The sequence below is a fragment of the Triticum aestivum genome, chromosome 2B (assembly GCF_018294505.1).
Source record: "Triticum aestivum cultivar Chinese Spring chromosome 2B, IWGSC CS RefSeq v2.1, whole genome shotgun sequence".
Classification (NCBI taxonomy): domain Eukaryota; kingdom Viridiplantae; phylum Streptophyta; class Magnoliopsida; order Poales; family Poaceae; genus Triticum; species Triticum aestivum.
This window is the reverse complement of record NC_057798.1, coordinates 812,219,207-812,230,707: the sequence shown is the minus strand read 5'-3', so window position 1 is coordinate 812,230,707 and position 11,501 is coordinate 812,219,207. Positions and strand designations below refer to the sequence as shown.

Genomic DNA, 11,501 nt, shown 5'->3' with positions numbered 1-11,501 from the left:
CGGACCCTTGTATGAGTCGGCCTTGGGACTCTGTAGACCGGCCGGGCGTCAACCTATGTATATAAAGGGACGACCCGGCAGCGGTTCAGGGACAACAGACAACAACTCGAGACTCAGGCAAGCGTATTTGCTCCCTGGTCATCGAACCCCAATCAATCCCATCACAACTAGACGTAGGCTTTTACCTTCATCGAAGGGGCCGAACTAGTATAAACTCTCGTGTCCCTTGTCCGGTTTAACCCCTTCAAGCTAACCCGTTGCGATGGCTCCACGGCTAAGTCCTTTCATGAGGACATCTGACGTGTTAATTCCACGACAGTAACAGTGGCAAAAGTAACAGTGGCAGTTTTGTAGTAATTGTAACAGCAGCAACGGTAAAGTAACTAAGCAAAGATCAATATGTGAAAAGCTCGTAGGCATTGGATCAGTGATGGATAATTAAGTCGATTCCTCATGCAATAGTTATAATATAGGGTGACACAGAACTAGCTCTAGTTCATCAATGTAATGCAGGCATGTATTCCGAATATAGTCATACATGCTTATGGAAAAGAACTTGCATGACATCTTTTGTCCTACCCTCCCGTGGCAGCGGGGTCCTATTGGAAAGTAAGCGATATTAAGGCCTCCTTATAATAGAGTACCGGACCAAAGCATTAACACTTAGTGAATACATGAACTCCTCAAACTACGGTCATCACCGAGAGTGGTCCCGATTGTTGTCACTTCGGGGTTGTCAGATCACAACACATAATAGGTGACTATAGACTTGCAAGATAGGATCAAGAACTCACATATATTCATGAAAATATAATAGGGTCAGATTTGAAATCATGGCGCTCGGGCCCTAGTGACAAGCATTAAGCATAAAAAAGTCATAGCAACATCAATCTTAGAACATAATGGATACTAGGGATCAAACCCTAACAAAACTAACTCAATTACATGGTAAATCTCATCCAACTCATCACCGTCCAGCAAGCCTACGATGGAATTACTCACGCACGGCGGTGAGCATCATGAAATTGGTGATGGAGGAAAGTTGATGATGACGACGGCGACGGATTCCCCTCCCCAGAGCCCCGAACGGACTCCAGATCAGCCCTCCCGAGAGAGATTAGGGCTTGGCGGCGGCTCCGTATCGTAAAACGTGATGAATACTTCTCTCTGATTTTTTTCTCCCCAAACGTGAATATATGGAGTTGGAGTTGAGGTCGGTGGAGCACTAGGGGGCCCACGAGGCAGGGGGCGCGCCCAGGGGGTAGGCGCGCCCCCCACCCTCGTGGACAGGGTGTGGGCCCCCTGGCCTTGATTCGTTCGCCAATATTTTTTATTAATTCCAAAAGGTTGCTCCGTGGATTTTCAAGTCATTCCGAGAACTTCTATTTCTGCATAAAAATAACACCATGGCAGTTCTGCTGAAAACAGAGTCAGTCCGGGTTAGTTCCATTCAAATCATGCAAGTTAGAGTCCAAAACAAGGGCAAAAGTGTTTGAAAAAGTAGATACGATGGAGACGTATCAGGGATCCAAACCACTCTTACGAGAGAGCAAACAATACTACATCATACAGAAGTTTGACAAGACACATTTGGCTAGCCATGACACAAAAATAATTACAAAAGACACCTTAATTAATACGTTCTAGAACGCATTGGTGATAAGTCAGGAGACGACAAAACAAGTTGTTCACTTTATCAAAGTTGCATATCCCATTTAATTCTCGAGATTTATGTATTTATTGTCAAATATCAGATACAAGAGCCAGAAATATATTCTAATTAATGAACTTTATAGCGACAGTTGGATTCCACTTCCGATGTCATATAAATAAATGGCCCGCTCCTCGCCCTCCTTGTTCAGTGTTCATAGTTTTACTAGTGTTACGCCACCCAATTCTCTCTGGTCCGCCATGGATGCGAGAGTTAGTGTAGAGGAGGCCAGGTCAATCATCACTAGGTTCAACAACAAGGGAAGTAGCTCTGATCAAGCCAATCACAACAACTATGATAACAAGCCCGACACTAAGCTCCGCATGTGGTTCCCTTGCGAGACCATGCAACAGGTAATCTATTTCTATGTTGATCTTGTAGTGGATATGCATGTTATGTAGGGCTAACAGAGGGATTTAACTGGATCCAATAGAACACACTCAATCATCTAGAGCATGTATGACCTTGCAAAAGTAATACAGTGGCACCAAAGGAGTAAGAGGTCACCAACTCACCATATAGAACACCAATTTTGTCTTTTTCCTCCATAGGATGCTATGCGAGTGATGGAGAAAGGCAAGGGCGTGATAGCTGTGACAGAGGAGAACAAGGTGGAGGCGCTAGAGAACAAGATGTCAACCCATGAACCAGTGATCACACCAAGCACCAGAAATGATTGGACCCAGGAGGAACACTGGTAATTGATTTTGCGTACTTCCTAATTAGCAATTCTGCAACACAAGTGTACCAATTATTCATCATGTGGGAATCGACTTTCATGAGATGGGATGATAATTTTTTGTGATGTTGTTTTTAATATATAGATAGCACCTATTGCATATTTATAGGAGATGTCCTTTTGGGGGCAACTTTTGTTCATCCATTTTTTTCTTATAAAGTTTATATTTAAGAGCGACAATTTTAGATGACAATATAATTTTTCACTAGATACTTCTGCTTCCCTTTAAAGGGGTGTAATTTGCACTTCCCCTAAATGGATAGCATGCATCAATAGTTTGATCACAATTAAAAAATGTTATGATTGAAGTATATTGATGATATGAATATTAGACAACAATATGTCCATATTATCATAAAAATAAAAATTTGTCATTAAATTGATTAGAATGAGTGAAAAATTTTCTATGTGAAAATATCTTTATGGGTTTCAAGTCTCCAACTATTGTTTACTAAATTTTAAGTTTTAAGAGATATATTTTTCTACCACACATATCTCAAACCATGTTTGTCAGGTAGCTCGTTCATTAACCTAACCTAACCTTCTCACCTCGAACTTTGTTATTCAAAAGGCTCTTTCTGCACGAATTGAGTGTCTATGGTCATGGAAAATGGAAGAAAATTTCCAAGTACTTTGTTACCACTAGTACTTTTGTGGAGGTTTCAAGCCACACAAATAAGTACTTCAAGACGCTAGCATAAAAAAATCTAAGGCCGCACTACAACATCAACGATCTAGGGGTTGAAATTGCCAAACCATGGATAATGGAGAATAGCTCTAGTGCCCGACAATCTCTCATCATTGGGGATGCTGACACCTAGAACCCAAAAAACAGAAGAAACAAACAACAACTGGCTGTGGGTACTAAATTAATAGATTAGTCCAGAAAAATAATAAAAATGGTGCCAAAACTATGGAAATACACACACACACACACACACACACACACACACACACACACATTTGAGATGTATTAGTGCCTGAACAAGCTCACCTTGCCGGGGACGTTGGTGTGGGTGACATTAAGCCCGTTCTCGTTGCTTTTTCTTGCCTTGGCGGCTCATGCATCTCCGCAAGGGACATCCTGCCTAGAAGGTCATGCCACCTTCGTTCAGAAAGGTCCCTTGGACTAATAGCACTTTCAGAATCAAAGTGCTTTAGGTGTTGAAGACCATTTCTGCAGTGTTATGGTCGGTTATCACGAGGCTTGACCTTTGGTCTCCTTCCCGACCTTGCCACGCTGGTCAGGGATCTAGGACTCTGTTTCCCTTGCCGCTGCTCCCGCTCTTCAGGGTGTCACGTGGTGCTAACATGACGCAAGTGTTATTACGGAAAGCCACCTTAATTAATACGTTCTAGACATATTGCTGATAAGTTATGAAACAAAACAATATTGTTCAATTTATACTGTGGGATATCCAACTTAATTCTTGAGATATACGGATTTATTACCGAATACCGGATACAACAAATAGAACTATATTCTAATTAATCAACTTTATGGCGACAGTTGGATTCCACTTCTGATATGGTACAAATACATTGCCACTCTCCTGCCCTCCCTATACAAACCTTCAGAGTTCTTACTTTTACTTGTTTTATGCCACCCAGCTCTCTTTGGTCTGCCATGAATGCGAGAGTCAGTGTAGAAGAGCCAAGGTCAATAATCACTAGGTTCAACAACAAGGAAAGTAGCTCTGATGGTGCCAATCAAAACACCTACAATAAGAAGCCCGACACTAAGCTCCGCATGTGGTACCCTTGCGAGACCATGCAACAGGTAATGTATTTCTATGTTGATCTTGTAGTGTTAAGAGAGAGATTTTGTGGATCCAATAGAACACACCGAATCACCTAGACCATGTATGACCTTGCAAAAGTAATATAGTGGCACCAAAGGAGTAAGAGGTCACCAACTGACCATATAGGTCACCAATTTTGTCTTTTTCCTCCATAGGATGATATGCGAGTGATGGAGAAAGGAAAGGGCGTGATAGCTATGACAGAGGAGAACAAGGTGGAGGCGCTAGACAACAAGATGTCAACCCATCAACCAGTGATCGCACCAAACGCCAGAAACTATTGGACCCAGGAGGAACACTGGTAATTGATTTTGCATACTTCCTAATTAGTCATGAAATTCTTCAACACAAGTGTACCAGTTAGTCATCATGTGGGAATCGACTTTCATGAGATGGGATGATAATTTTTTTGTGATGTATTTTTGAATATATAGATAGCACCTATTGCATATTTATGGGAGATGTCTTCTTGGGGGTCATCTTTTGTTCATCCATTTTTTAATCAAATTTATATTTTAGAACGATAATTTTAGATGATGATATAGTTTTTCACTAGATACTTCTACTTCCCTTTAAAGGTGTGGCATTTGCACTTCCCCTAAATCGATAGCATGCATCAACAGTTTGGTCACAATTAAAAAAGGGATATTTACATTTATGCCCCTAATTTGCACCCACTCTCAAATTTACCCCTAAGTTTTTGATGTACTCAAAAAATTTGCCCCTAAAAAGCATTCTAGGTCACGAGAATGCTCTTCCAGCTAGTCAAAGTTGTTTGACCGAAACTTTGAAAATTCATAACAAATTCATATGAACTCAGAAGAATTCAAATAAGATATCAAAATGTTCATACAAATATCACCTATATGCTCATGTCATTTACGTTCATCACCTACAGATGCATTTATTTGCATTCACCATAAATAGGGTTTTAATGTTATATACCCTAAAAGCTTTAAAGAGTGCTTTTGTCATGAACATAAATGACATGTGCATATCCAAGTACTTTGTCACCGCCAGTACTCTTGTGGAAGTTTGAAACACACAAATAAGTACTTCAAGAGGCCAGAGAGAAAAAAAAAATCTCAGGCAACACTACAACATTAATGATCTAGTGGTTGAAATTGACAAACCATGCATAATGGAGAATAGCTCTAGTGCATGACAATCTCTCATCATTGGGGATGCTGATACCTAGAACCCAAAATACAGAAAAAAACATCTATGTGGTCACTAAATTAATAGGTTAGTCCAGAAAATACAAAATGGTGACAGAACGATGCAGTTATAATACACACACACATTTGAGCTGTATCAGGGCCTGAACACACTCAACTTGTCGAGGACATTGGTGTGGGTGACATTGAGCCCATTTTGATTACTTAGGCCCTTGCCAATGCTCCTAGTTGTATATGTGCTAAGGGTGCCACATAGGAAAAAAATGATGTGGCAAAGAAATTAAAGAGGAGAGGGAGCATTATGGTGACCCCAGGAAGAAATGATGATAAGCACGTGGACCTATGTAGAATACCTACCAACCAATGCATGAAGTAATATAATTATTAAACAGTTCAATGAGGGAATCTTAGCTACAAAAGCTAAGCACCAATGCATTGTGGAGATTAGTTGCTAAGGTTTTAAATGCACTTAGCACCTCACCTAAGCACCAATGCATTGAAAGAGGCCTTATTCCCGCCTTGTTGGGGATGCCACCTTCGTTTAGAAAGGTCCCTTAGACTAAGAGCACTTTCAGAGTTAAAGTTTTTGAGGTGTTGAAGAGCATTTTTGCAGTGTTATAGTCGTTAATCACAAGGCTTGACCCTTGGTCTGCTTCCCGACCCTTCCACTCTGGTTAGGGGATCTGGGCCTCCTCCCCCCTCGCCACCACTCCCCCTCTTTGGGGTGTCATGTGGTGCTCCCTACATGATATCCAGGGAAGAACATGAAGTCTCTCTATGGTGTTGGGATCTAGACCATGGAGGAGGCATCCCTCGCTCAGGAGGGTTAGGTCGTACCATGGTGTAGTACTTGTCCATGGCCTCCTTGCTGCCACCGATGATAGGGACGACGAAGATTTGTCTTGCTACCAATCAAAGAGGAAGCAAAGGGGGTTATAGAGGGATTCCCTGCCTCATCGAGGAACCACAAATTCCGGGGATCTGATGGGCTATCTAGATTTGCTCATAGGGTCCACATACCCTACCCCTACCTGGTGCTCCAACTATTTGTCTTTGTCCATGGGTTGAGTGTTTATAGCCATGGAATATGGAAGAAAATATCCAATTACTTTGTCACCACCAGTACTCTTGTGCAGGTTTCAAACCACACACCTAAGCATTTAAAGAGGTTAGACGGAGAAATCTAAGGGTACACTACAACATAAATAATCTAGGGCTCCAAATTGCCAAACTCTAGGTAATGGAGAATAGTGTAGTGCACGACAATCTTTCATCATCAGGGATGCTAACAATTGGAACCCAAAAAATCTATCAGGGCCTGAGCGCGCTCACCTTGTTGAGGACATTGTTGTGGGCAATATTAAGCCTGCTCTCATTGCTTCTTCTTCCCTTGGTGACTCATGTGCCTCCCGCAAGGGATCCCTCCTAGAAGGGGTTGCCACCTTCATTCAGAAAGGTTCCTCAGACTAAGAGAACTTTGAGAGTCAGAGTGCTTTAGGTGTTTACTAGTAGAAAACGGAGCTTTAGCGCCGGTTCGTAAGGGCCTTTAGTGCCGGTTCCATAACCGGCACTAAAGGGTGGTCACTAAAGCCCCCCCCCTTTTGTACCGGTTCGGCACGAACCGACGCTAAAGTGCCACCACGTGGCGTGAGCTCGCGCCCCGGTATGGGGGACCTTTAGTACCGGTTGGTGTTACCAACCGGTACTAAAGGTTTTTTTTTTGAATTTTTTTTTTGTAAATTTTGGAAAAAAAAATTGATTTTTTTTCGATTTTTAATTTTTCTGAATTATTTGATGATTTAGTCTCTAATCCCCTCTCTTAACTGCTCAAGTGTGGATCACTCATTCCAAATCATCTAACTTCCCGACCGGTCACCCATCCCTCTCACTACTCTAGCCCGAGCACGCTTAACTTTCGGGTTCTATTCTCCTTCGTTTCCGAGTCTGCACTTGTTGTTTTCCTGACAATAGTAAGATGTTAATCCTACTAACCCTCAGGAGTTTAGCTTGAGCACGAAGTCACACATTTCACCGTTTGAGTTTGAAACTATTATTCTAAAAAACAATAATTATTTAGTAAGGCTAATATTTCTTGAATAAGTTTGACCATAGTTAGACCACAGTTTGACCATAGTTTGACCAGATTTGACCAAAATTCAAAAAATTGAAATAATTATTTAGTAACACTAATATTCTTGAATAATTATGTAGTAACATTAATACTTCTTGAATAAGTAGTTTGACCAGATTTAACCAATTTTTTTTAAAAAAACTGAAATTATTTGACCATATCTTTTTTCCTTTTGGAATTTGAGGATTCTAAATAATTCCAAATAGGCCGTAGGCTGTCTCCATCGGATGCGGATTTTCGTGCTGAATTTTTTGATATATTATACGTTTTTTTTCCGACATCGTATGCAAAAGTTATAGCCGTTTTACATTTTCCCTACACTTTTAGTGCCGGTTTGTGTCACAAACCGGTACTATAGGTCAGACCCATTTAGTACCGGTTCGTGGCACGAACCGGTACTAAAGGGTAGACCTTTAGTACCGGTTCGTGCCACGAATCGGTACTAAAGGTGATCGTGGGGCCCCGGCCTGACGCCAGCCTGCCACCACCCCTTTAGTACCGGTTCGTGCCACAAACCAGTAGTAAAGGTTCAACACGAACCGGCATTAATGCAAATCCGTTCGAACCGGCACTAATGGTACCATTAGTACCGGGCCAAAATCAAACCGGCACTAATGTGCTTCACGTTTGACCCTTTTTCTACTAGTGTTAAGAGCATTTCTAAAGTGTTACGATCGTCGATAGCACAAGGATTGGCCCTTGTTCTGCTTCGTGATTCTACCACTTTGGTCAAGGCGTCTGGGCCACCATCTTTCTCGCCACTGTCCCCCCTCTGTGGGGCACGGTGTCATGTGGCGCTCCCAGACATGCATGGAGGAACTTGCACAATCTCAAATGTGTTGGGATCTAAGACCATGGAGGAGGCATCACACGCTCAAGAGGGTTTGGCTGTTCTGTGGTGCGACACATGACCATCTTCTGCATGCTACCACCGACGAAAGGGATGGCAAGGATTCTTCTTGTAACCTCATCGAAGACAAATCAAAGGGGGCAAGAGGGCCTCCCTAGCTCGTCAAGGAACCACCGATTCTGGGGGTCGGATGTGCTATCTAGATCTGCTGATAGGGTCCACATGCCCAAACCCTACCTGGCACGCCAATTATTTGTGTTTCATAACCCGCAGAGGAGCGTGCGAGTGGCATGTCGAGATTGTAAGATGAGAGACAGAGAGTTTTCCCAGGCTCAGGCCCTCCGGAAGGAGGTAAGACCATACTCTTGCATCTAGTTCAGTATTGCTTGAGTGCCCGCCAACAACCATGATAATCGATGAAGATCTAATTTTTGTAACAAGCTCATGGCCTAGCAGTGGAGGATAGGATGAAGAGGGGTTCGGTGTGAACTCTAGGTCAAGATTGCTCCTGAAGGTGTTGGATCTACCCTAAAGGTCTCCTAGCTTCCCGTATATACTCAATCGAGCTAGGGTTGCTTGGTTTGGGTTGGTGATCAGGTCGTTTCATGCCAGGCGGTCTCATTGTTCCATGTCTTAGGAGGCCCTATTTGCTTGTGTAGAAAGTCATGGACGCCTTCCTGCACCCTCACCTTGTTCTGACCCAAGGTCCCTCAGTTCCTAGGATTGGTACGGTGCTGCCAGAGCCCTTAGGTCTGGGGGACCCAAAGCTCCATTAACAATACCTTTGTCAACATAAAACGATGCATTGGAAATTTTATAGTTCTGATGTTAATTAATGTTCTTTAAATGATTGTACATTCATTTTTCATCATATGTAATGTTGATATGCTTGCACCATCTTAAATTTGAACCTATAAACATATGAAAAACACTAATGCAGACTACATCAAGTACATAAGTCTGACAAGCCACATTTGGCTAGCCATGACACAAGCATTATCACAGAAAGCCACCTTAATTAATATGTTCTACAACATATTGGTGATAAGTACGAAATAACAACAACAAAAAATTGTTCACTTTATTATTGTTGGGTATCCAATTCAATTCTTTATGTGTACAAATTTATTATTGAATATTGGATATGACATAACTAGAAATATTTTCTAACTAATCAAATTTATAGCGACAGTTGGATTCTGCTTTCAATATGCGACAAATACATTCCCCCCTCCTCACCCTCCCCATACAAACCTTCAGAGTTCATACTTTTACTTGTTTTATGCCACCCAGGTCTCTCTGGTATGCCATGAACGCGAGAGTTGGTGTAGAGGAGCCAGGGTCAATCATCATTGGGTTCAACAACAAGGAAAGTAGCCATGTTGATGAAAATAATAGCAAGTACAATAACAAGCCTGGCACAGAGCTCCGCATGCAGTACCATTGCGACACCATGCAACAGGTAATGTACTTTTGTGTTGATCCAGTAGTGGATATGCATGTTATGCTGCATTAAGAGGGTGGTTTAAGTGGATCCAATGGAGCACATTGAATCATCTATACCATGTGTGAACTTGCAAATATTATATAGTGGCACCAAAGGAGTAAGAGGTCACCAACTCACAATATATGACACCAATTTTGTGGGTTTTCCTCCATATAGGAGGGTTCGCGAGTGATGGAGGAAAGGAAGGACGTGATAGCTATGTCAGAGGAGAACAATGTTGAGGTGCTAGAGAACGAGATGTCCATCCATCAACCAGTAATTGCACCAAGCGCCAGAATTTATTGGACCAAGGAGGAACATTGGTAATTGATTTTGTGTACTTCCTAATTAGTCATGAACTTCTTCAACATAAGTGTACGAATTAGTCATCATTTGGGAATTATCACACAAAAATTATCATCCCATAATCTTTTTCACATTTATGCAAAATGTATTTTTGGGGGTGTACTTTGTTAATCCATTTTTATCTTAACAACTTTATATTGAAGGACAAAAATTTTAGATGATGATATAATTTTTAACTAGAGAGTTATCCTTCCCTTTAAATTTAGTGGCATTGGCACTTCTCCAAAAATGGATAGCATGCATAAACTATTTAGTCACAATAAAATGTTATGATTGCAAGTATAGTCATGATATAGATATTAGACAACAATATGTCCATGTTATTATAAAGATAATAGTTGTCATTGACATGATTAGAATGAGTGCCAATGTTTCTATATGGAAATAACTTATGGCATTTAGATGTCCAACTATTTTGTTTACTAAACTTTAAAAGATAAATTTTTCTTCCACACATATCTATAACCATGTTTATTAGGTAGAAGTTTCGTAAAAATGACTTAATTATGTGCAGCTTTTTCATAACCTAACTTGCCCATCTTGAACTTTATTATTCAAGGAACTTTATCCATGGATTGAGTGTCTATGGCCGTGGGAAATGGAAGGAAATATCCAAGGATTTCGTCACCACCAAGACTCCTGTGCAGGTTTCAAGCCACGCACATAAGTACTTCAAGAGGCTAGAGAGAAAAAATCTAAGGCGGCGCTACAGCATCAACGATCTAGGGCTTGAAATTGCCAGACCGTGGATAATGGAGAATAGCTCTAGTGCACGACAATCTCGCATCCTTGGGGATCTTGACCACCGGAACCCAAGTTTTGGATTGTAAACTCTGTTGCGAGCCCGATTCTTACCATGAAAAACGTTGTTCATTTTGGTTACTTTCTTAAGGGCTTGGCATCTAAGAACAATATCTTGTGGAATAAATTATCTCCCAACTATTGTTTTGGGAGAGTGAACCATATTTCTTTTTTCTACTATTTATTATTTTGTTATGAATATTACAATTAATCTTTATGTGGTTTTAGTACTAACATGCATGTTTTTACTAAATACATTTCTAGTTTTTTTACTTTCTGATTTCTTCCACTTACTACATGCATTGACAACTTGTAAATTTTAGAATCACAAAGCTGTATTTAGATGACACCATTAGCTTAATTATTTTTCAAATTTGACTCATCTTGTTATCTTTATAGTTTCATGGTATTCAAGTCCATTTTTCAATTCATTTTGC

The 11,501-nt window shown here is 41.0% G+C and overlaps 1 pseudogene; it reads left to right on the top strand.

Moving 5' to 3' along the window:
- Positions 1-1,896: 1,896 nt before the first annotated feature.
- On the top strand, positions 1,897-11,093 carry LOC123039782 (uncharacterized; annotated as a pseudogene).
- Positions 11,094-11,501: the final 408 nt, after the last annotated feature.